At 30.3% G+C, this 27451-nt stretch overlaps 1 protein-coding gene and 1 pseudogene across 1 annotated transcript in view; both read left to right on the top strand.

The window, feature by feature from the left end:
* LOC136083419 (uncharacterized) overlaps positions 1-27451 on the top strand; it is an 84675-nt gene that overhangs the window by 40870 nt on the left and 16354 nt on the right. The window lies entirely within an intron of this gene.
* On the top strand, positions 5820-5886 carry LOC136084445 (U2 spliceosomal RNA; annotated as a pseudogene).

Below are 27451 nucleotides of genomic sequence, written 5' to 3'. Positions count from 1 at the left end.
CATGTAGGCTATAATACTATTTTAACCCTCTCATTAAAATTCATTTAAAAAGCAAATTTGGACCTTTTTTTGGAAAAATGGGCTAAAGAGACCTAGTTATTTCAGATAAAAATTTATTTAAAAAGCTAATTTGGACAAATTTGCAAAAATGGACCAAAGAGATCTACTTATTTCAAATAACTTAGCTTTATCTGTTTGATATTTTTTATAAAAGCTTTTATGTAAAAAAAACTCTTAACATTTGTTTTTAACATTTGTTAGGAGTTTTTTTACATAATTTATTCAGTTGAGCTGTTTTTACCTCAGAGTTAGGCAAATAAATTAATAAACCTGTTGTTTGTGCCAAAAATCAATACTTAATGCAAATGGAAACTGTGCCATAAATCAATACTTAATGCAAATGGAAACCGTCTAGATCGTAATAAGGTGATAAAAGTATAAATGGTTTCCATTCAAATGTAAAAAATAACAGAAATATAAAAAACAAAGCAAAAATAGCCAATATATCCATTCAAAATAATAACTCCAAAGTAATAAAATGAAGAAATTAATAATAAGAAGAAAATTAATATGAAAGGAAAAAGTTATTTTCCTTGAGATAAAATAAACATGAAAACTTAAGTAAAAAAATTACAAAAAAATATTATATTCAACAAAAAAAAGTATCAAATACTTAAATAAACAATTTAAACAGAAATATTGTTTCATTATTAAATAGCTTTTAGTGAATTGTTAAAACGAAGCTAAAACGAAGTTTAATAATTGTGTAAAAATTATTAAACTTCGTTTTAGCTTTTTGAATACAATCCACATTCAGTACATTTCTTAAATTCTGCTATGTAAGAACTTTTTTATGTACTCTATGTATTTATTTAAAAACTCAAAAAGGTGACTAAACAGATAACAAATAAGAAACTTACTTTGCAAGGTGGTTTTTCTTTTGTGAAAATTTCAAGATTTATGTATGCATTAATGCCAGTTTGTATTAATCACTCTTTTTAAAAAGCAAAGCTAAAAATAAATGATCAATATAAGATAAAGGTTTCTTTTTATTTGAAAACTGAACCCTTAGCTTTTAATGATTGATTTTATGTAGCCAGTTTCAGTAATAAAACTACCCAATAATCATTTTAAACTAAAGACAACAACGTAAAAGTAAACCAAGACATCTATTAACACAAAACAACACAACAATAACATCACAAAATTAACAAATAACAAATAATTTGTCTCAGCACTTAGGAATCCGTACAATAATAAACATACACATACCAGTAAGAAAAAAATATTTATACAAATGACTCGCCCTAAGTAAAACAGAGCGTAGAGCAATTGATGAATGATAACTTCAATGTTTTAATTATTTGACGAGAAAAAAAAAATTATTTAAAATATTTCCAGATTTTTTTGGATATCCGTATATAATGCGTAGAGCAATTGATGAATGATAACTTCAAAAGATAATTCCTGAAATTATAAACAATTGCAATGACAAAATTTGTGAAGTTATCATTCCATGACCAACCTTTTTATGCATGTTTATCAAACTTAAAAAACAAATAATTTAATGATTTAGTTCTGGAACATGCTACATAAAATGGGTTGTATGAAAACTAAGACATTTCTTGATTAATAGCAACTTTATTAAAAGTATGACCCTGACTTTTCTTTATTGTCATTAATTATTGTTAATAAAAGTGTCTTATTTAAATGATTTATATAAACCAATATTATTTTCTTATTTAAATACATACATACATATACATTTATATATATATATATATATATATATATATATATATATATATATATATATATATATATATATATATATATATATATATATATATGTATATATATATACATATATATACATATATATATATATATATATATATATATATATATATATATATATATATATATATATATATATATATATATATATATATATATATATATATATATATATATATATATATATATATATATATATATATATATATATATATATATATATATATATATACTTTTGAAGATTATTGGTTTTGCTTCTAAACCTTTGAAGCACTGTGAAATAATTTTATCATTCCATGCAATATTATTTAAATAAAAGGTAAGATTATTTTTACGTTGCCTATTTAATGTTATTGATGAATCCTAAAAATTTCTGTGGATCTTCAAAGAAGTTAAATATTCCATTTAGAGCAACTGTTTTAAAAAAAGCTGATGATGCTTTATAAAAGCAAATAAATCTTCCCTTATAAGCAAATAAATCTTCCCTTTCAAAACAGTAACAATGAAGGTGACGGTAATATAATCTCAGATAAGCCTATGTCATATATACCGAGATTTCTAACTGATTTCTTCAAAATATTGTTGAGGAGTCTAATCATTATGCCTTACCGCAAAATGTAGGGAAGAATTTACATGGGGACAAAAATGCACTATAGTAATTTATTGGCATTTTGTATTTAATGAGTGTTGCAAAGCTCTCATCAACACATACGTACTCGAGCCATGAGATGTATTTTGAAAAAATTGCCTCAGTGATGACATTAAAGTGATGGGAAAAAATAAAGTCGTTTTTTCCTTGCCATGACGACATTCAGCGACCAGAAAACTGTACTAGCAAGCTTTACAAGGTTGTCCGATCGTCAACATGCTGAAGGAATCTTTTATTAGCCTGAAGCATGAAGAAATTATGTGTATTGATGAACAAGTTGTTCCTTTCAAAAGAAGATCCTCTTTGAAACCATACAATCCTCAAAAACATAAAAAGTGGAGTTATCAGTTTTATATCTTGGTGTATGGACATGTTCATAATTTTGAGATACATTTAGTTTCCATTGGTGTTTGTAAAAGACAGTCTGATTTGAAAGCATCTGGAAATAGGGTGATGCACTGGTTAGTACCAAGGCAAGTACCAAATTTACCAAGGCACATAAATGGCACAAGCTATTCTTTAACCATTGGCACTGGATTGGAACTGGTGAAAACACTTTACGATCCAGGCCTAGCATGCACAGGAACAATGCGTACCCACAGATTCATAAATGTCAACATGCCCACTGATGGTGAATTAAAAAAAGAAGGCAGAGGTCCAACTACCATCAGGGTTACCACAGTTGATAATGTTGAACTTCCTGTTGTCAAATGGTTCGATAACAGGGGTATTGCATTGCTAACAAGTTATAAGGGGGTGAATCCAATAACCATTGTTAATTGCTGGGATAGAAAATCCAAGAGATTTGTTCCCATCCAACCCCCGTCTATTGTTACTACGCACAAGAAATATGGGGGGAGTAGATCTCCTTGACGGCATGCTGAGTCTGTAGAAGATCCATTTTCGAACCAAAAAGTTGTTTCACAAACTCATTTGGCATTTTCTTGACTTGATGGTAGTGCGAGCATAGATATTTTGTGGAAAATTACACCAGCTTTAAAGAAAGATATTCTTCCACTACACGTGTTTAAACTAACCATTGTCAAATGCTAAATCCAGCCAAACTATCCTTTTCTGTTGACCATCTTCATAGAGCAAAAACAAATGCTGTAAAGATACCTGAGCCATCCACTAGTAAAGATAATTTTGGTCATTTTCCTTCTTTTGTAAATAAAAAGGGTCGTGGTAAAGACCCTGGCTGCCCTTGAAGAACGAGAAGTTTCTTTATGGTTAATTCCCTGGGTTTATTTTACTATAAAAATATAAAAAAGATTCTCTTATTATTACCATTTATATCTTATATTTACATTTCATTTTCTCACTAGGCAGAGTTTGTACCCTACGAGGAATATATGCAGTCCCTAACCTGGCTCACCACGCCCGTTAGTCAATGTGTCGAACTCAATTGTCTCGACCACGTCCTACACCGTTTTCTCGACCATGTGAAGTCAAACCGTAACACGTGTACGAGAAACGATTTCCTGCAAGGCTTCCCCACACCCGCCACGAAGTTAACACGCTATATATGGATCCCCATGAGCGACTCCCATCTTCATCACGCACGCCAAAACGACTCCATCTATAAAGCACACGCGGGAATACAAAAAAACTTAAGGATTAAATGTTATATTGTACTTGTGGGGCAAAAATATATAAACATATTTATTATATATTTAATTATAAAATATTTTCTTCCGTCATTAAAATGATTCCAAAATATTAAAGGCCTAAAAAATATTTCCATTCCATCGAATGGCAAAAGTCACCATAACTAAACAAACTGTTTCAGTTATTATCTGAGTGAGAGTAACTATCATAAATGAAGGAAAACCCTTAACCGTCAAACCCTGACCACACTATAATTAAATCCTAATATGGAAACATCGAAAATTAAAATTGCCTTAAATGTTTTCCATAAAAGCTATGCTGATGCTATAGCAACTAATTTTAACACAATATTGTCTAATGAATTTAGCACATTGAAAAGACCCTGTTGTGTGAAATAACAGAAAAAATAACTGAGCCTAATATTTTACTCGCTCTTGAAAACGCCAATTTAGATCACGATCTGGAAGGCCTGCAAATTATTCGTAAAGGGACAATGATCGAGATGGTCATGAAAACTGACAATTCGAAATCGTTGATCCTTGAAAATGGTCTTGTAATTAATGGTGTAACCCACCATTTTTATAACTCTACTCCTACTAGAAACTTATGCAAACGAGTTGCAGTATCGGTAATGGGATTGCCTCTCGAAAAAAAATATTTACCTGTCGGCGTGGCTCTTGATCAACTCGGATATGGAAAACATATACACACAAGAGCAGTATATCGCAAAACACCTAAAAACGGAACACCCTATTATACAGGGATACTAGTTGCCATGATGAATCAATTAAATAAACCAATGCCAAGATCTTTAAATATAATGTCAGGATAATCTATACCGGACAAAACAAAGAAGAACTCCTGAAACCAAAAGAAATTTTTACAGAAGCGACCGAAGAACCTAGAAAAAAAGTAACGGAAACTAAGGAACCAGAAACATCGGAAGAAATACCTGAACCAACAATTAAATTTTCTAAACCACAAGAATCAGAAGCCCCTATGGCGATATGCCAAAACTCTGTCGAAAAGCAAACTATAAAAACCGATACCAATAACTTAAATAAAACAAAACAAGACACCCGAACAAATACCACAACCGCCTGAAATAAATTCTCAAACACAAGAAACAGAAAATCACATGGAAGCAAGTCAAAATTTTGACAATAATAATATTGCAAACAAAATCGAACCTCACAACGACAACATCATAAATGAAGCAAACATAGAAGAACCAGAAAAACAAATCGAATTTCCCTCAGAATATCTTTGCTTAGATTATACTGGGAGGCATGTTTACAACTTAAATTTATTCTACGGATTCGATAAAACAAAATGCTCGGAAGATCAACTATTAATATTTAAGGCATACAAAAAAGCAGAATATGATCACAGAAAATTCGAAAGACAAATAAAAAGAAACAAAATAAATTAAATACCCTTCGAAAAATCAAGAGATAATATTAAAAGCAATACACAAATCCAAAATAACTCTTCCTACAATCATGATGACTGGAAATAAAACTAATACATAAACACCAAAGTAAGACTTCAGAAATTAAAACTATAAAAATTATACTAGAAAATAAAAATATCAAAAAATATATATATACAGCCACAAGCTTTAAACTATCATAAACGGAAGAAAACAAAAAAACAAAGCAAAAAAAAAACAAAGATATAACATTAAAATATAAAACTACAAAAATTAACAAAAAAAGTTTATAAAATTTCAAAAAAATAAAAAAAAATAAATAAATAAATATAGATAGCTTCTCGGCCTAATGGCTAAGATCAAGTGTGGTATCTGTTCTTATTTCGGCTCCGGACCATCTCTCAATTGGTTTCGGTGTTGATAGAAAGCGGAAACTGCACAAGATCAAAACCGTGACAGTCGATAGAGGTTCTTGGCGTAGTCGCTTTTTCAGTGTCTTCTACGTCCGGAAATCTCAAAGCGATCCGTCCACTCCGGACGTGAAATGGAGATAAACCATTAAGTTGGCGCTGCTCAGTTTCGGCTGAGTGGCAACTAAACCCTTCAATGGGCCTAAACGAACCCTTAAATGGGCATATACGGAGTCTCGGCTCCCAAATAACACCGCCTTCTAGGGCCCTGTGTAAGTCTGGTTTCAGCTTCAGGTCACTCTAGTTGTTTGGTAAAAAAAAATAAAAAAAAAAATAAATAAATAAATATAGAGTAAGTTACATTCTATTTTTTGTTCTCGAGGAGAAATAGAGTACGATACATAATAACTATAGAGTTATATAATGTGTAACAACAGCTATCAGCAATAAATCGAGATCATTTATAAATTACACAACTGATAGGGTCCCTCATCTTACACGTGATGCTAATGTTATTGCCCCATTCGAAATGCTAGAAGCCGTGCATTGTTCTCAAAACGTAAACATTAAAAACCCCTTTCAAAAAATCCTTTACTTTACTTTTATTCATTCCAGTTTTAATAACAATGTAAACATTTTTTACGTTGCTTTTTATTTCTAAGTACCTCATGGAGCTTCAGTAAATAATAAATTATTCTTAATTAGTAAGTAAGTCTTTTCGTAAAATGTTTTAAGCATGGTTCACCGGATAATTCGTGATATCATTGTATCTTTATATTGTATGTATGTTGGTATATATAATAATAAAAAATAAACGACATAAATTCCCTGTAAAAGTTATCTATACTTTATTATAAACATTTTGGCGGTTAATTTACGCCAATGTGGTACAAAATTCAAACTTAAAAGACGAATTCACCAAAACATTTTTAACATAAATAACAAGTTATCTTGAACACAAAAAACGGCCCTAATCTCCCTAATACAAAATTGGAGATCAATCTCTGTGCAGACTAAAAATGAATCGCGAAAGCGCCAGCACTGAGACTCTCAAAACTCCTGAACGTATTATTCGGATCAACTCAAACGTGCTCAGCACCCGAAAGAAACATCTTCTAAATATAATTCTTGCCAGAGATGTTATTCGTTACACAAAAGTATTGGAAACTGCCTGATCACTATCGATCAGGAAAAAGCATTTCACAAAATTGATCGAAACTTTTTTTATTAAAATCCTTGAAAAATTTAATTTCGGTCAAAATTTTATATACGCAATGAAACAATTTATGAATGACACTCAATCCATTATCATAAACAGGGTATGAAAGGCAAACCCTTTAAAATTGAGAAATGTCCGTCAAGAAGACCCAATATCCCACATGCTGTACTGTCTGGCAGTGGAAACGTAGAACACAAGAATTTCAGTCTAATTGGTTTATAGACGGCATCCCTCTCGCCACAAACTAAAACAAGCCTTAAAGTAATACAGTACGCAGACGACGCAACACTATTTGTACAAAGCGAAAACTCAATTAAAGAAAATTAAAGAAATTTTTGATCTCTTGAGGACTTTGAGTGGGATCAAACATCAACAGAAACAAAACAAAAGCCTACGTTTAACTGTCTAGGATACGAGAGCAACATAAAAACATTCAATCAAAAAGTTTCACTATAAACTGGTCAAACTAGGCAGGTTTAAAAATACTCGGAATTAAATTTTACCTATACAGGCAGAATAAAGTGGAAAATACAAAATTGCCTTTCCTTGAAATACAATCGAATCTTTGTCAACACCCTTGCTCTGTCAAGGTGTGGCATGGGGCAAACTGAAAACAAGATTAATTTTTAAGGGTTTAAAGAGTATATACTCTGAACCCATTAAAAGAGACATTTTGAAATTACCCAATAACAAGGGTTACTTTCTGGCATACTCTCATACATGCTTTTATTTTTGAAATGCAACGTTTAATATTATTACGTTATAATATTTTATAAGCACGCTTTAAATTTTATTATAGATTATTTTTTTTATTATATAGAACGCATGCGCTCTACATTAACTTATACTTTAAACGAGCAGCTAATTTAAACAAATGCTATTAACTCCTTTTGAAACTTATTTTTTATACATTTTAAAACCTTAACATTCAAAATTTGAGTTTGATACTTTACCAGTTGTTTTTTTATTTTAAATAAGAATTTTGATAACTAATTAAAAAATTAACTTTTGTCAATACAACTTTAAAATTTCTAGTTATATAAGCTTAATATAATATATTATTAGCGACCCTTGAATGTAAACTCTCCCAGACTATTTTTTTATTTTGAGCCTTAAACAATCTATATAACGTTTCATATAACTCCCCTTATATATGTAAACTACCCATATTGTAACTTGTTTATGAAACCCCTCAATTTATGAAACCCGAAAAATATCCATTTAAAATATACAGAATTTCTTAAAGGCAAAACTTGTAAATATGTTTAAGAAAACCACCCTGTCTTGGTAAATTCTTTTCATAAGATAAGTGTAAATATATTGTTAAATTAAAAAAAAAAAAAAACTCGCTCAAGACCTAATGGCTAAAATCGTTTCTCAGCCTAATGGTTATGATCAAGTATCAAATGGTTATGATCTGTTCTTATTTTTGCTCCGGACCATCTCTTTCAATTGGTTACGGTGTTGTTAGAAAACAGAAATTGCAAAAGATCGAAACCGATAAATTCCTTTTACGTACGGAAATCTCAGAGCGTTCCGTCCACTCCGGACGTTAAATGGAGATAAACCATGCCGTTTGACCTCGGCTAAGTGGCAATACTAAACCCTTAAATGGGCCAAACTCTCGGCTCCCAAAATAATACCGCCTTCAAGAGCCCTACCTTCGTACTTTGTCAGTTAGGAGAGTGACAATTAATATATTGTGTGTGTGCATGTGATATTATGTATGTATGTATGTATGTATGTATGTTATGTATGTATGTGTTATTGTGTATGTATGTGTGTGTGTATATTTTACAGAGTGACGATGATGATTTGTAGAATGTTTTGGTCCAATGCGTCCTATTGTTCGTATTACGTCATTTAAATTGAAAACTCGTGCTAAGGTTAAGATTTAGATGTTTGTGTTTTATATGTCAGGTTGTAAAATAATTATATTCATGTTTAAGCTACTCAACTTCTCTGGAACAGTTCAACAAAAACAACAATGCCGCGGACCCAAATTTGGAAAAAAAACTTCTACTCCCACGCATGCGGACCGACTCAAAACATCCTCTTTCGTTTTTTAACACAACAGTTTACCTTCTGCGGCCTTTCTAGCCAAAAGCACAAGGCAACAGATTGTCAAAAATAACAAATGCAAAACTTGTGGTAAAATCGACGACAACATCCATATCTTTGCCTACTGTCCTCCTTCTGTTGAAATTTGGGAGTATTTTAAACATGTATATAACTCCTTGATACCCCAACACAATTTCCGATAAATTCGAATTTCTCGATTGAAACGGCGAATTATCGGAGAAACACCCCAATTCGTAGCTGCTGTTAAAACCATCATGAGTACAATATGGAACAGAAGATGCCACTACATGTTCAGTAAAACAAGAGTTGGCCCAATGGCAGTGATCAGGGTAATAATCAGGAACATCAGGAATATTATTTCTTTAAAATATAATTATCGTAGACACTTGCGGACCTTTTCTGTCAATACTTTTGCATTAAAAACGTCTGCTGCCAAGTAGAGAATGGAAATCTGAAACTAAACAAAAACAAATCAGCTAATAAACTTAGCAAAAACAAATTAGCTGCTACTTGCAAGATCTGCATGTTCAGTAAAGATTCTACTATCCCAGATGAAATTCATTCATTTCAAGAAATGGATAAAATAAAAAACATTGATATGCTTCATGAATCTAACTCTCCAAATGGATTTAGTTTTCAAAGATATGAAAGTTTTGTTTTATATTATCGTTTGTTTTTTGTAGACTCTACTCCTTTTATTGAAAGTGTTGATAACAATTTGCATGTAAAACTGCATTAAAAAAGTTGTCCACTTCCACGTCCTCATTGGTTTAGAACTATCAACAATTGTAAACTCACAAGTTTATCGATTTTAGATATTTTGGTGTCTTATATGCACAATCTTGTTGAAGGAAACTCCTATTATTTCGTTAAAGAATTTTCAAAACTAATCTTTTTTAAATCTAAAGGTCGACCTCAATATTCTTCGAAAGTGTTACGTTTTGCACTAATGCAAAGATATTCATTATCTCAGGCTTATTCGCATCTTCTGGAACAACTTCCTGTACCATCAAAGTCACTATTAAAAAAGTTAGTATCAGGTGGAATTGATTCCATAAAATCATTAAAGTTATAAATGAGGACAAAATAAGCAATGATTGTGTTATTCTTTTTGATGAAATGTATCTGCAGCAATCTTGTTAATACCACAGTGGTAGATTAACTAGACAAGATAAAGAGGGTAATCTCTACAAAAGAGTAATTGTCTTTATGATCGTTGACCTTAAGAAATCAATACCTTATGTAATTAAAGCCATCCCAGAGATTTCATTAAAAATGAAATAGAGGAAAGTTTAAATACATTAAGATTAGCAGGTTTTAACATTCGAGCATTGATTGCAGACAACCATCCAAAAATGTCTCAGCGTATTCAAAATTGCTTAGCATTCATGGGTCAGACAAGCCAGAAGAAAATTTCTTTATCACTTATAATGATCATAAAGTTTATCTAATGTATGATAGTGTTCGTTTGCTTAAAAACTTAAGAAATAATTTGATTAGTACTAAAAAGTTCATTTTCCCACCATTTCAGTTCACTGATTACGGTTTTAATATAAAAGTGTCTGAAGTGGACTCTTGGGCTTTGCTTCATAGAGTACATGAAAAAGACAAAACTCTTTCAGCAAACTTAAGAAAGGCATATAAATTAGGGGAAAAGACTCTATATCCAGGTAACAATAAACAATATGTCAACTTGGCATTAAATATATTCCATGAAACAACTTCAGCTGCAATTCAAAGTTATTTTCCTAATGAATACTCAGCATCAAAATTTTTAAAACTCTTTATTTTATGGTGGGTAGTATCCAACTCAAAAATGAAATACTCTAATAATATTATAGGAAATGCAGCTGTTATGGGGGATGGTAAGCCACAACTTTTCCAGCCAAACTTGCTCACTGGGTTCAAGAGTGACAAAATTTACAGTACAGTTCCACTGAAAGAAATTGTCTCACAACTCAGACTTCTAATGCACTAGTAATAACATTGCAAAGTACTTCAAGTCTAATTGAAGATCTTCTATTTGAAGGATATAATTATGTTCTAACCTCACGTTTCTAAAGTGATCCATTAGAGCGACATTTTTCAAAGTATCGCCAAATGAGTGGTGGCAGGTTTCTAGTTGGATTACTTCTGAGAAAATTTTGCAAATGAGATCATTATTAAAAGAGAACTTTTCATTCAGATGTGAATCTGAATTCGATTTCAGAACTTTTTAATAATGAAATTCAGGAAAGGGAGTTAGATGAAGACAGTAACGAGGTTACAATTTTTATTGCTGGATATATATACAGAAAGTTACTTAAAAAATTGAAATGTGAATTGTGTACTTTATTTCTAAAAAGTGATGTCGTTGACATAGATGCAGAATATATTGACCTAGTATCCAGAGGAGGTCTCTTAACTCCCTCAAAGTTACTTGCAAGTCATGTTGTTAGTTGCTTTGCTATGCTTGATGCAGTGAAACAAAGTCTACTTACGTTGGAAACACACAAAAAAATAATACAATATAAAGAAAAAATAGCAATGTATATATATATATATATATGAACATTGTTAAACCTATATATAGTAAACCTATATATTGTAAAACGTCATAAATAAAACCGTTAATGTATCTTTAAATAATTGTTAATAATGTACAATGTAAATATGTACAAAAAAATTGTTAATAATGTACAATGTAAATATGTACAATGTAAATATGTACAAAAAAAATTTAAAGAAATTTTAAAAAAACCCTGCAACAAAAAAATGTCTCAATACTACAAAACAACAATTGAAATCTTAGGCAAAAACGAGTTTTGGCTATGCCTATTTAACAGGAGTTTAACATCCCCTAAAATCAAAAAAAAATTTTTAATAAGAAGTAGCAAAACAAAAAGGCAGTCGTGTCAGCAGAAAGCAAAACACCCTCTTTTGTTTTTAAAGAACAGTCTACCTTCTGCTTTCCAAAGTATAAGGCAACAGATCGTTAAAAATAACATGCAAAACTTGTGGTAAAAATAAAAACAACGTATGCAAAACTTGTGGTAAAATTTAGGACAACATTCACATCTTTTCTTTTTGTCCTCTTTTTGTTGAAAAATGGGAGTATTTTAAACATGTATATAACTCTTTGACATCCCAAAACAATTTTTATTCAACAAATTCGGTTTTTTTGATTGAAACAGCTTAAAAATCGCAATAATTTAGATCTTCCTATATTTATGAACGGTGATGTACTCGATGAGTCACCTACTCTTCATCTTCTAGGATTAACTCTTACTTCCAATCTTTCTTGGAAACCATATATCAAATCAGTTGCAAAATTAGCATCTGCTAAGGTTGCATCTCTTTATCGAGCTCGTCACTTTCTTACTTCGGATTCTATTCTCTATCTCTATAAATCTCAAATCCGGTCTTTTATGGAATACTGTTGCCATATCTGGGGTGGATCTTCTAATGATGCCCTTTCTCTTTTAGACAAGGTGCAAAAACGCATTGTAAACATAGTTGGACCTGCTCTTGCAGCCAACCTCCAACCATTATCACATCGTCGTAATGTTGCTTCTCTTTCTCTTTTCTACAAATACTATAATGGGCACTGCTCTAAAGAACTAGCGTCTCTTGCACCACCTACTAAAATTCATTCTCGTGTTACTCACCATACAATTAAGTCTCATCCTTTTTCTGTCACTGTTCCTAAGTGCTCAAAAAACGCTTATTCGTCTAGTTTTTTTCCTCGAACATCAGTTCTTTGGAATTCGCTTCCTTCATCTTGCTTTCCTGATTCTTATAATTTGCAATCTTTTAAGTCGTCCGTCAATCGTTATCTTGCTCTACCATCTTCATCTTTTATCTTTCAGTAACTTCCAACTTTAATTAGTGGCTGCTTGCAGCCTTGTTGGTATCTACTTTTTTTAAAAAAAAAAAAAAAAAAAAAAAAAAAAAAAGCTTTTATATTTCTCGTTCATTCATTGCCATCTTAATTATTCAAATATTGCTTGGCATAAATAAAATAAGTGCAAATAAAAATAAAATAAAAAACATTTAGTAAACAAAAGCATGCAATCAATCAGAATTATTTCCAATGTGGGCCGTTATCCACACTCCCAAGCATTATTTGTTAATTCAAATATAATGAATGTTTATCAATTAAATGTCTTTCAAATCCTTATATTTATGTTCAAAATTAATAAAAATATATCTCCTAAAATATTTTACCCATTATTCAAAATAAATCGGAATAGATATTTAACCAGATTTTCAAATAACAGTTATATTCAACCCAAAAGTTATTTTGCGACAACTTTAATTTTTACTAGAGAAATTATGGAATATTTATTATAATTATCCGAAATTATGGAATAAAATATTAACTAATGAACTTAAAACAATTTCTACGCTTAATGAGTTTAAGAATGAGTTTAAGAATAAATTGAAGTAAAAACTACTGAAGAACGACGTAACGCTCAGCTTTTTCTGAAGTTTCAATGAGTGCTACTGTTAAACTTACCCAACAATTTTACGTTTGTCATTACGGGCTTGACGATCTTAGAAAAAGATTGTGCCACTCGTTATTGCTTAAATTCTTCCTTTTTTTTTGTTATAAAAAATGTACATAAAAAATTATGGTTTATAAGAGTTATTCACATATTTCAAGGTATATGCTGGTGTAAAAGGAAAGCTTCAGGATTATGCGTATTTGCTTGCATGCTTTTTAGTAATTTAGTTTCTTTGTACTAATTCTTTTTTTCTTTTTTTTAAATTTTTCTTAACCAATGTTAAAACAAAAAGTTAAAGTAGGACTTTAGGACGGATTGATTTTTATTGTATTAAGTATTTAGAGAAACGTTTTATATTATATGGTGTTACGTTTTTTAATTTTGTTGTCTAATATTTACAGTAAAAACTTGGGGGCTTGGTGATAAGACCAATTTCTGTCAAGATTTTTCTATTAAAAACGTTTTTTGTCAAGTAGAGAATAGTAGAGAATAGGAAAATCTATACATATGAGCTAAATAAAACAACGGCTTTAAGTAAGATATGCATGTTTAGTAAACTTTAGTAAAGTTTCGTATTCTCTATATTTTACCAACCACAATATTGTTATTTATGATTATTAATTAATCGCTGCCAATAATTGTTTTTATTGGCAGCGATAAATATTTAATTTATATAAGTGTTTTTATGGCATTTGTAATAACTTTGATTTTGTGCTCGTCATTGTTGCTGTATCGTAAGAGGGCTGTGAGTGTAATATTTGTGAGTGTAATATTTTTGTTGGAAACTTTTATTTACCAAACGCTATATTTTAATTTTTAAGTGTCCTTTTTTTATCATAAACCGCTTCTTTTTTTGGATTCCTCTCCGGACAAAGGTTCAAAATAAAAAAATAAAAAACAAGAAAATAAATAAAAAATAAATAAAAAAGCACAAAATTCAAATTCAAAACATAATAAGAAAATTAAAAAAAAATTTAAAATTTAAAATTAAAAAATATACATATTATAAACAGTAAAACTTCTATATTGAAAATATTCTATACTGTAAAACCTTTTTGTTATATTATCCTGAGACAATGTAATATTATAAAACTGTAAATGTTTATTTAAAAAAAAGAAAAAGAAAAGTAAGAGTAAGAATACATTAAGGACAGGTGTCTCTTAGGTGGAAGCAGAATGTGTACCCGAAAATAATAAAGATATAAACGAAAACCAGTGGCAAAAAAAAGCCAACCGAAATAAATGAATATAGATATAGAAAATTTGTAAATACCAATTGACTGTATAACAGAGGGTAATAATATCGTTATCGATAATAAAACAAATATAGTATATAATGACAATGCAATGGAAGAATCGCAAGAGTTGAAAACTACCTAAAAAATTAAAACCACAATAAAAGATTCTGAAAAAAAAACATAACATTATCGAAACTTTATCTGATGAAAATAAACAAAGAAAAGAGAAGAAAACAAATAAAACACAACCACCAGAATTCAATTCAATAACCCAACTAACCGAAAAAAATGCGATTAATGTTATTACAGATATTGAAAAGGTTAACCAACTGATTGATGCGAGTGAATTTCAATGATATAAATAAATAACTAGATATCTAACTTCGCCGTTTTTAGTGAAGTTTAATGCGTTGTTTAAGTAGTGAATTTAATGCGTTGGAAGCCATTATTATATTGGGCAAAAAGCTTTTAGCAATCACATTCACATATGAAAAGATATTGGCAATTTTAACGTCCTTATTCTTGGAATTAAAGATGATTAGAATCACAGACGATCAATTTAGTGAGCATACAGTCAATACATACATATTTTTTGATAGGACATGATATAGTTAGCATGTTTAGTTTGTTATAACAAACTAAAATAAACTGTTATTTTTATAGCCACAAAAATATATATTTAAAAACATATTTGCATTTAGAACATCAAACTAAAACATCGTAAAATATATTTTATTATTTTAATAAAAGTTTTATACAATAAAATGAAATATTCATAAACCCTTGAACAATATTAATTTGTTAGTTTGTTGTCTTAAACCAATAGATGACTTTCTTAGAACTTTAGTGGTATAATCCTGGGCATGTCTGAACATTCGAATTCTAAAGTAATATTCACATATCTTTCTAACAAGCTGGCTGGAATGCAAATCGTCATTTTCATTCCACAATTCTAAGTCGTGACTATCAAATCCTTTAAAGACTTTTTTTTTAATAATTTGTTAACACAATGGATCATCTTATGCTTTATATTTTTATCTGAGGTTATTTTTGGATTTTTAAAATCTTTACCACTAATAAAGAAGTTAAATACTTTCTCACGCGACTTGGCAACAGAAACAATATCCCTTGATGGCAAAAACAAACCACCACGATCTTTCACATTATTTAATGAAGAATGAGATTTCGCATAGGAATGTTCGTATGATAAAATATCAGTTAATGATTGAGCACAAACATTACATGAAATAGTATTTATTAACTTTCTGACTATGAAACCAGAGATATATCCCAATATTGCTTCTTTGTAGCTAGACATTTGAAGTTCATCGCTGTACAAAAAAACTTCTTCAAAGTCAATATCCTCTTGGTCAAAATTATTAACAGAACACAACCTTTTTTTCCAACTAAGAGAAAAAATAGAGCCATTAGAATATGGCTCAAATATAAGGCAGTTAGCATGACTCGATCCAACTATAGAGTTTTGCAGAAGAATCCGTTTTAACAATGACTTTAACTGCACTACATCAGGATTGTTGTTGTAACCATTTTTTCCACGAATGCAAGCAAATAGTAGTTCAAGATGATCTTAGGAATATTTGTAAGTTAGAACATACTTAAATGGTTCTCATGAAACGTTAACAGATCGGTGGATAATTTTAGAGTGCTTTTAGCATCTACAATTAAACCTAAAACAAATGTCTTTCTTCAATGTAAAAGCAATGGAATGCTATTAATATCAGTCAACCTGCTCAGATAAGTAATCGTATTGTTTAAAAAATCTTTCCAATAAAGCTGATTATTAAGATATAGAGGTTTCTTAAAGTGTTTACCATTTGGATTTCTGGAATTGAGCATGTCAAATAATTTATCAATAACTCTTATAAAACGGATTGTACTATTTGCTCCTAAGAAAGATGGATGCTGTGATACCATTAAAAATTCAATTGAATCAGCAACAGAAGGGTTTGGCCAGCTATTTTGACATTCATTTTGTGGCGATGAAATTCAATATGTTTTCTTGAAAGTTTGTTTGCAAATTTCAAACCTTCAAGCTCTTGTAACTCAAACAAAGCTTTTATATAACTCCATTTAATATAGTGGCCCTTATCATCAATAAAAACACCCAAATCATTTAGAGAATTTCTAGCTAATTTAAGCATATGGCATGGGTATAGGAAAATGTGGAGCAGTTGGTTGTTATATGAAAAAGTACTAACTATATCGTCTATGACTTTGCCAAACTTACATGCAAATGGGACAACGGAATTTAAATTTGTACTAGTACCATCAAATGTAATACTTTTGATACAAAGTTCATATGTCAAAGCCACATCTGAAATATTTTTAATAAAACATGTTAAATCACTTGCTTTAACTTTATTTGATAAAACATAACCAATGGGTGTTTTCCAATGTCCTCGCAAACCAACTAACATGAAAATTAATGCCTCTGTAGCTGGAGTATCAGGTTTACATACAGAAATATCTTTACCAAAATCACAAAAACCAATATAGTGACCTGAACTTTTGTCATAAGTTATACTGTTTTTGATTGCCATAGCATCAATAATAAGAGCACAATGCTCCAAGATATGAAAAAACATCAAGGAATAAACCAGGATCACAATTTACAGATTATGTCCAATGTGATATTGAACTGGCAGCAGGAAGACATAACATTGGCCGAAGAAAGTTATACGAACGTGGAGAATAAAAATGTAGAGTTAAAGCAATTTTTTTCAATTCATCGTTGTATCTGTGACCTTTTGGTTTAACATTTTGATTGGAAAATTGGTTCTTAATGATTTCATATGAGAGTCCAGAAAAATTTTCGCTTAAAACAGTGGCAGCATCAGTAGTCAAATAATTTTTAGATTTTAAAAGGGAAACCATGTCTTGTAAAGAACAGATTTTCTTTTCTTTTCTTCTTAATTTTTGTTGTAAAGCCCTCACTTTTTTTTTTAATTTTTCTTTTGCTGGTGATAAAGATCTTATAGATTGTGTTGGAGATTGACTGGTGTGGTCATTTTTTTCAATAGTGCTTTCTGGCTGATCATTATGTGTTAAATTAATTTCTTTGCTGGGTTTGTCTATAGCAGGGTAAACATCAAACTTTGTTTTTTTCAATAAAGGATCAAATTTAGATAATTTTCCTTTTTGTCTTTTAACTATTTGTAGAAAATATAAAAACTGATGGCACAGCATTACATTTTAAAATAGGCTTTTGATGATGATCAAAACTTGGATTTTTTTTGTCTGGAATACAATAATTGTAGTCTGATTCTAAAAAATGGTCGCTGCAGATACAGGTGTGTTTGGATGGAAAAAAATTTTCACGTTTCAAAGCAACGATCCATCTTTTACATAATTCAGAATATTGAAGAGGAAATTTATGAAAGGATTTCGTGCCGCCTTTTATATATCCATTAGAACATCCATATGCAACACACGAATTTACCATTTTGTGATGAAAATAATTAAATTAAATAAATACTTTAGCAGGGCAAAAGAAATAATGTCACGGAATTACTCTCTACATTATATGATATTTACTGTTTTCTGCCCGATATAATAATGGCTGATTAAAATAGTAAACAAATAAATCGGCTTCACTTTTATTTTATAAAAATCCCGAAGTTAGACATCTAGTTATTTATTTACGTCATTGGTGAATTTGAATCGAATTCAAAACTATAAATAGCGATGAGATAATCATATGCAACAATAACCACTTAAACGAGTGTAAATTAGATTAAAAAAAAAGGAGTTAATAAGATATGTGAAATAAAAAAAAGCTGAATATAAAAAACTAAAACTCGAGAAGCGTTTAGCATAGAAAAACATGAAAAGGAAAGTAATAGAGCAAGTGAATGGACAGTTATAAAAAGAAAAAAAAAAGAAAAGATGATCATCTTAAAAAAGCAAAATAAACAATCGCATCGATTGGTAATAATATCTCTTCATCGTGTTATAGTATATTATATGGTATATTATGGTAACTATGGTAACGAGTGAGGAGAAATTAGTTACACAAAAATCAAAGCCTTATAAATTTTAATGAAATAAAAGCAAAATTTTTTTAAATATTATTTCTTAAGTTAATACAATATTTATTTTATCAAAATTATTTTTTATAAAACCGATAGCACTCCCTTGTGGGCTATTAATCTTAATTTTTTTTTGATACCCTTTATAAGTGATTGTGAAATGTTGTCTCAATTTTTCTCAAACACGCATTGATACGCCCAATCAATTATTGTAAACTTTTGGCCTCCCATCCACCCTCATACACATTCTGAGCCAATATTCCCAAAAAAGTCTTCGATTGGCCAGGCTGAAGATATATTAGGAATTGATATTTTCGTCCATCTTTGATATTAATGCTTGATTCTTTTGATATAAATGCGTGATTATATTGCAGCCAATGTTGCTGACCGAATGAGTGGTTTCGACATTTCGCGCTCAGGTAGTGCAATCCAAACAAGAATTTTTTTTTGGAAATTTTTCTTTTCCGCAAAACTAACATTATCTGGACATTTGTCTTTATCGTCCGTGTAATATCCGGCGTTTCCAGGCATTTCATCGCGGTCGAAAAAAAAGTATTCTTTGTCGTCTAAAATTAAAAAACTCTGTTTTTTATAGAGGTGATTTACGAGTTTTCGGCTTCTTTTTTGTGCCCTTAGACAATGTCCATCATTGTATTTGGGTGTTTCTTCACGTTTACGGTACTTAATCTTTATTTTCGCGAATTGTGTATAAATTGTCTTTAGATCGACGTTGAATTTATGTGCGAGTTTTCTTTGACTTACACCTTTTCGATTGTTGGTCAACCTGCGAAGTTTTGATTTTTTTCTCGAGTCCACGATGATGGGCGTCCATAATTTTTTATAAACACTTTCCTGTAAGGTGTCGATTGATATAATTATATGCTGTTTTGCGACAGGTTCCTTCTTTAATATAATGGTTAGCAACTTCAGCTTTGGTAGCTTTTGGATTTTTTACAAAATAATTTTTGACATTATATTGAAGAACTGCTTTTTCTTTGCCGTTTAACATTTTTTATGAGTAATTTTTTTTTAATAAAACTAGAATATTTAAAAATACAAATTACATTCGAATGCTAAAATATAATATTATGGATTTCAAGCAAAACTAAGTTAACTTTTGTGTAACTGATTTCTCCTCACTCGTTATATATGGTATGTATCCTGGTATGGTAGTAAAAATTAAAAGGACCAATTAAAAAGTTACATAAACAATAAAATTTTAAAACCACTAAAAAAAACCAAAAAAAAAAAAACCAATAAAAAATATTACAAATAAAAGATTATATTGAAAAGTATAACAAAAAATCAATTTTTTAGTATGCGCTATCTAGTTTCGGTAAAGCAGCTTTAATAATCCCTTAAATGGGCTACAAATAGAGACTAAGCTCTTTAATTAATTTGATAAAGATTTGATAAATTTAATAGCTTTATTATAATTAAATTTGAGTTTTATTTGAAAAAGATTTTTTTTTTTAAGCTTTTAAATTTATGAAGTATAACCAAGCAAAACGTAATTGTTACTCTATTTAAAATATGGATTTTTTTAACGTTAAGTTACATCTAAGATTCCACTTTTTAAGCTTAAAAAAAAACATTAAAATTGTTTGTTTTTTATTAACTTATAACACAAAATAATAGTATATTATTTATTTACCAATATTTTTTTATTAAAAAAAAATAAGTTTTAATATGCGAAGTTGCAATTAGTTCATTATTTGCACTTTACAGTTCATTATTTGCACTTTACAATCAGCCGCTTAAGCTACCGGAAATTATGATGATCGTATATCCGCGAGAATCCTAAAACCTAACGTAAGATTTAGGATTTATTTCAATCAGACGTAAATATTTTTCGAAAAAATTTTTTTTTCAAGATACATTTTTGCTTGTGGCTGCATATTTTTAAAGGCTTAAACTTTTTTATTTCATTATTTTTTTTTTATCTATTATTATTAAAACTTTTATAAAAGTTTCTAAATTCATTTATCCATTATTTAGTTATTATTATTATTATAATTATTATATAATTGTTTTAATAAAACGAAATTTCCACATTTTTTTAATTTTTGTCATGAAGATCAAATCTTTCTTTGACTGATTAGTAGACATTTTGAATCAGGTTTTATTTATGAAGTCATTTTTATCAGACAAGTTTTTCGCTAATAAACTCTATACCGTTCTGTCTTTCCTCAACATTCTCTGAGCAGAGCATGGACTCAGAGAAAGCGTACCATGCTCAACGTCGAACTATTGACATAACAAGTGCAACTACTTCACTTGATTGATGTTTTAAAAGGTTAAGCTGGTAAAGAATGTATCTCGGTTCTTTAGTAAACCTATGTGCAACTTAAATTTTAAACATTTAAATAACTTTGCATGTACTCTCCCACCACAAACTCAATTATTAATTTAAGGTTTTTTAAATTCTCATCGTTTGAGACCCAAACTCTGATGCTCTGTTGGCAGTTGTCAACCATCCGGAATGAATAACCCAATTTCAAGTAAAGCCAAGTCTGCAGGTATGTTTCCACTTCTAGTGGCAGAGACTAGTTTAAACTGATCGGGGGATAAATTTTTGATTAACTCAATCTTTAATAAGAGGATTTCCAAAGTCATTTTTTTCAAAGGATGGGTTAATTTAAACCATTTAATAGTTTTACAATACTGCCTCTCCATTTGTTGCTGCTTAGAGTCACTCCATTAGGAGTTGGTATCAGATCACGCAGACAAAGTTCATTTGTATGGAGTGCGCAAACCAGCTAGTTTAGCTTTTTTTTAATTTTACTTCCAGTCAATGCATTCCTTTACTTAACCTGTGTTAACACTTGTAGAATCCCCTTCTATTGCTTTTATTGGTACCATTATATTTTAAAAATTCATATATATTCTTAGCAATTACTTTAGCGTGTTTTGTATATTTTTAAACTTTTTAAAATGTGAAATGGAAAAGATACCAACCACCTGGCTCTTGACATACTGTATAATGTTCTTTTTTGATTGTAGCAGAATATAGTTTAGTGGAACTTTCAAGAATTAAATGATCTTTTGCATTATCAATTCTGCCGTCAAAAAAAAAAAACACGATCAATAATGCTAGTCCTGCATTGAGTGTCAAACTCTACGAAAAGAGGCTGCATATCTTTTCTGAGCTTGCTTGACTTTGTCGTGACCAATAACTAACTTTGTATTGTCTTCTTTAATTATTCCTGCATCCATACAAGCTGCCGTTGCAATTACAGTACAATTACCTTAAGCCAGTACCATGCCGTATTCTTGCGAAAGCTATGTTAGAAAAACTTTTATAGTTTCTTTGTTCTTAAACTTTCCTGATCTTCATTTTGTCAACACATTTGATTGAGCTTTGTATTGCTGTTTGTTATGCAACATTCGTTACTTAGTACTTTCGTAATAAATGTTTTGCTAAATTCAAATTCAAACTTTTCTTCTGACTTCTTTTTATTTGTTCTTTAGACGCTTTTTTTTAACTATAGATAAAATAATTGAACTTTCATTAAAATATGTAAAATACCTAAAGTCCAAGTAGTTTTAATAATGTATTTTTTATCTGTTATGTCTTAACATAGGTAAAATACAAATGGTCGTATGTCAAATTTATTTGAATATAGTTACATTTTGTTAGTCGAAGCAGGAAGATATTTGTACCATAACTAAAATTAATATTATGAAGGAGTTTAATTAACTTTGATTTGTTAACTAATAATTAATTAAAAACATAACTATTTTAAAAAATCTTACTTCAATCTTTTTTCTCCAATTTTATGTAGCTTTTTGTTTTCTTTTAAGTCTGCCAAATCGATTTGATGTGTACCGGTACTCCCTGTTTCAGCTAAAAACTCTTTTTTAGGAATCTTTTTTCTTTTTTCACGTGCAATTCTCTTTACAAGTAATAATTTGGCAATTACCATTTAGTATATCAAACAGTTTGTCAAGTTTAGTCTTAAATTTCTTTGGCCTTGAAGCTTCCTTTTACCCTAGCAACTAGGTTAGCTGCATTCCAATCATCCACCAATCTCGCAGTAATTTTATATTACTGTTGTTCGATATGTGTTACAGGATATAGAAATAAAGCAATTGCATGGATTCATTTACCAGTCAACTTTGAGTAAACATCGTTCATTAAGTATTTTATCAGATAAATTTTATTGTTTTTATTGTTGTTATTGTTTTTTCTTATTCTTTTTTATGGTTTCTTGCTATACCATATCAAAGAAGATCTTTTAGCGTTGGTAACTCCAATACAAGAAAATCTGTTCCATAATCTATATACTCAGAAAGCTTTGATCCGCTCTTTTTTCTAATTCTTGATGAAAAACTTATTTTAAATATAATAAGAAATAATTACATATTTATATTATATCTATAAAAACAACGAGTTCTATATAATTTAATAATTAAGTATGTTTAGTATTAAAAAACCAAAGAATTTCTTTGTAATTTAATTAGTTTTTCCTTAACATATTTTGAATAAGTTAATAATTTTATTAAAACTTTACTTAAATAATATGTTAAAATCTTTCCACAACAGGTATTTATAAGTCTTAGGATCTCGGGAATAAGTAAGTGTAATGCGGAAATCCCGGGATTAAAAATGTAGCATGGGATTACTAACCCTACTTTTGTGTAAATGTTTTTTTTAAATATATTTTTTTTTTACATAAAAAAATAACATAAAAACTATTAGTTTGACAATTTATAAGTTGACAACTTTTTATAATTTTGATATCACATATCACACATAGAATTCAAAATGAATAGGTGTAAACATTTGCGTTTGAAAATGCGTGGTCGCAAAGCAGCATCTGTGGTTTGGTTCAAAGCTAATTACGAAAAATTTGCCATAAACATGTAATTTTAAAACACACTTCCCGGACGCTAAACATTTTTATTTTATCTCTTGGTTTTAGTTTTAAATAAGTTGTGCACAGTTTTCTTTATACCGGGTTTTTGTTAAAATTTAGAAAAAAATTAGGACACACCCTACTCCACAGCACCTTTCTGTATTATACAATTTTTTCTTTATCAACTTTTGGATCATAATTTTTTTCAGATCATCCGCAGGACATGACACAAATTTACGCAATAAATTTCTGCCGGTGTTTTGATGTTTTTAGAATTTTTAGCTTTTTCAAAAATCCTCACCTTTGTTATAGTGTATAATATCTTTACATATGTCGTGAATATTCTAACTATAAAATTTAAAAAGTGTTTTACTTTGTATTTGAAAAAAATTGAAAGAAGCAAAAAAAAAAAAAAAGGGGTACAGTTCGAACCAACGCTTTTTCGTCCAGAAGCTCTGCAAACAAACCACTCGGCCACGCTAGCTCAGCGTAGTTAAGGTAAGATCCGAAGAAAAATATTACGTTTAGGCTCTTTCGTTTTCAAAAAAATCCGTATTGTGTTTTATGCATTCTGATTGGTTTATTTTTGTAAAAAATCATGTTTTCTTTTCTTTACAAATATTTGCTGATGTTATTATCAACGAATTTCAAGTTTTAGCTTAATACAATGGGGCAGAAGTTATATAAAAGCTGAAACGTTTCTTTTTAGTAATTTATTTAAACGACTATAAAGAGATTATGGAAATAAATTGTTATGCGCAAAAACTTATGTGAAAACTTTGATTTTAACATTTTCACTGTTTACGTTTAGATAAAATATGAGGATTTTAGCCATTTATTGAATATTTTAATGCTGTAAACAAGGAGACTTTTTATTTTTGAATAAAAGAGACATTTTTGGAATGTAAATACTTAACACATTTGTTTCAACTGTTGATACTTTGCTTGAAAAAAGATTTAAAAAATATAAAAAGATTTAAAGATATAAAAAATATTAAATTATATAAGAAAAGCTTAAGTTTTATTTTTTAAAAAATGTGTTATACATAAGATGTGGGCGGTTATGCTCGGTGGTTGATTGTATTCGTCAATTTTCGTTTGATTTAGTGAGCATAGGTTTGCCACGGTTTGTAGATTTGGGGTCCTAATATCAATGAAATACCCTATGAAAATCCTTTTAAGGGGTGATAGTACATGCCTATGGGAGCCCAAAATAAAGGGTTTTGAAATCCCTCATTAACATCCAAAGCATAATTTTGGTCAAAAATAATAATCCCTCATTAACATCCAAAGCATAATTTTGGTCAAAAATAAGCTTTTGCATACCATAATGCGATCTATTTAAGTGCTTAAAATGCTACAAGACATGCTTTGTTTAACAATATATATAATATAAAATGTAATGCATAAAAACAAAACTTTTTTATTTTAAAAGCTTTTACCCAAATATGCATCTTATTGCTGTTCCGATGTATCAAGATAAATTCTCAAGTTCGAACTTTGCCCCTCAATAAAAATTTACCGGTCAATAATTTTTTGCGGGAAATGGCAGTAATTATTCAAAGAAGAAAGCAAAATGTAAACACAGTGAGCGCTTTTTAAATAAATTTAAAGATGCCTACATTTGCAAAAACTCATGAAGATTGCAGAATATCTGTTTGTGTTATATGCATGAAAAAGGGTGATCAAGAGTTGACTGAAAACTTTAAGTTGAAAATTCTTCAACTGATTCAAACAGACATAGATATCAGTGATGAAAGAGTGCCTTTGGCTACTTGTGTTTCATGCAGATCTCAAATCGGAAAACTTTGTGCTGGAAAAATCAATCGTGTGCCTAAACTTTTTGACTTCGAGTCAATTTCTATCAAACCTACAACCAGAGTTTCGTCAGTTTGTGATTCCTTTTATGCCAAATTGCCAAGATCAAAGGAAAGGAGGAGCATCCGTTTGACAAAGTCAAAAAATCCGAGTAAAAAATTCCAAAGCATACTTCTCAGAGTTCTGAAAAGCGCTGCACTCTCAGAGTTCTGAAAAGCGCTGAAAAGTGCTTGTCAATTATTGGCCGAGGACTTCTTCACAACTGCACCATTGGAACTCGCCATGAAAACCTGAGAAGAATGGCCACAGATAATCCCGTAGGTGCACAGTAAGTGGCTGCAGCAGTCTTAGCATCCAAAAGCGCATCTCCAAATGGCACTATTAGAAAACTTTTGCCATTGAGGAGAGGTAATTACTTCTATTGTCTAGATAGTTATCATAGTATCATTATGCTAAATTAAAGGCACTCAAAATGTTGATTCACAAACATTTAATTTATGACCTGTAATAATTAATTATGAGAAAAAGAAACAAGAATGCTTTTATATTAATTAAAATGCTAATTGCAACTGCTTTTATTGAAAATTCATCTCTTAGTTAATTACCCTGCTTCAATTTTATTTTATCAACCTAATTTCACTTTAAATCATTCTCATTGCAAGAATAAATATTTTTTTTCCTAATGGCTGTTATTTTATTGTTTTTAAAGGTCCGTCATCGGCTCAGCAGCTATTCAAAGAACCACTCACAACAGAAAATATGGTTCAAATTCAGCAAAATACAGGACTTTCAAACAATGGCATGCGAAAACTAGGTTCAGCTCTAAATCAAATCAGCCCAATTAGATTGGTGGAGCCAAGTTTTCCTTTGAAGTTTGCTTTAGCCGGCCAGAAACTTAATGATCAGTTCATGGTCAGCAACATCAGATTGGCAGAGAATGGTCAAACTTGTCAAGTTGTGCACTGCCAGAGCCTCAGCAATCTCAGTGATGTTTTCAGAGCATCACGAAAACTATAAACTCGGGATTGATGGTGGTGGATCATTTCTGAAAGTAAGCTTCACTTATATTGTGTTAAAAGAAGATGAGACTCCTCCACACAGCTCAGTACAGAAGACAATCAAGCTGATGGCACCAGCATCAACCAAAAAAACGAGTGTTAAGCCGATGCTGATAGCACTGTCAAAAAACACTCCTGAGAGTTACCAGAATGTGAAGGCCATTTTTGACCTCATTCAAGTCAAAGAAAAATGCCAAACAGGTTCTTTGGTTGTCTCTTGTGACCTAAAGCTGGCCAACATTCTTTGTGGCATTCAGTCTCACAGTAGCAAACACCCTTGTTGTTGGTGTGATGCTGCATCTCCAGGTCTTAAAAATTGTGGACAACTTAGGACTTTTGGTCAGATCAGAAGAAAGTCGAAGGAATTCAAAAATGTCATTCATATACCTTTGATTGAATTTCAAGATGATAAGTTTGTCCTTGAGGCTATTCCACCAATGGAGCTCCACTTATTACTTGGAGTTGTGAACCACATCTTTAAATATCTTTGCAAGGAATGGCCTCCATCATTTCATGTCTCTATCCAGCCTTACCATGGGGGGCATTTCAATGGAAACGATTGCATGAAGCTTCTAAGAGGTCTGGATAAGCTTCAACAGCTTTCAGAAAAAGAAGATTTCAGTCCAGCTCTTGGCTTCATTCAAACACTCACACTATTCAAGACAGTGGTCACTTCGTGCTTTGGAAAAAGCCTGGATTCTGACTATGAATCCAAGATTGAACAGTTCAAACTTAGCTACACCAA

This window comes from Hydra vulgaris, chromosome 08, assembly GCF_038396675.1.
Source record: "Hydra vulgaris chromosome 08, alternate assembly HydraT2T_AEP".
Taxonomy (NCBI): domain Eukaryota; kingdom Metazoa; phylum Cnidaria; class Hydrozoa; order Anthoathecata; family Hydridae; genus Hydra; species Hydra vulgaris.
The sequence above is the reverse complement of the archived record's forward strand: the minus strand, read 5'-3'. Positions and strand labels throughout refer to the sequence as shown.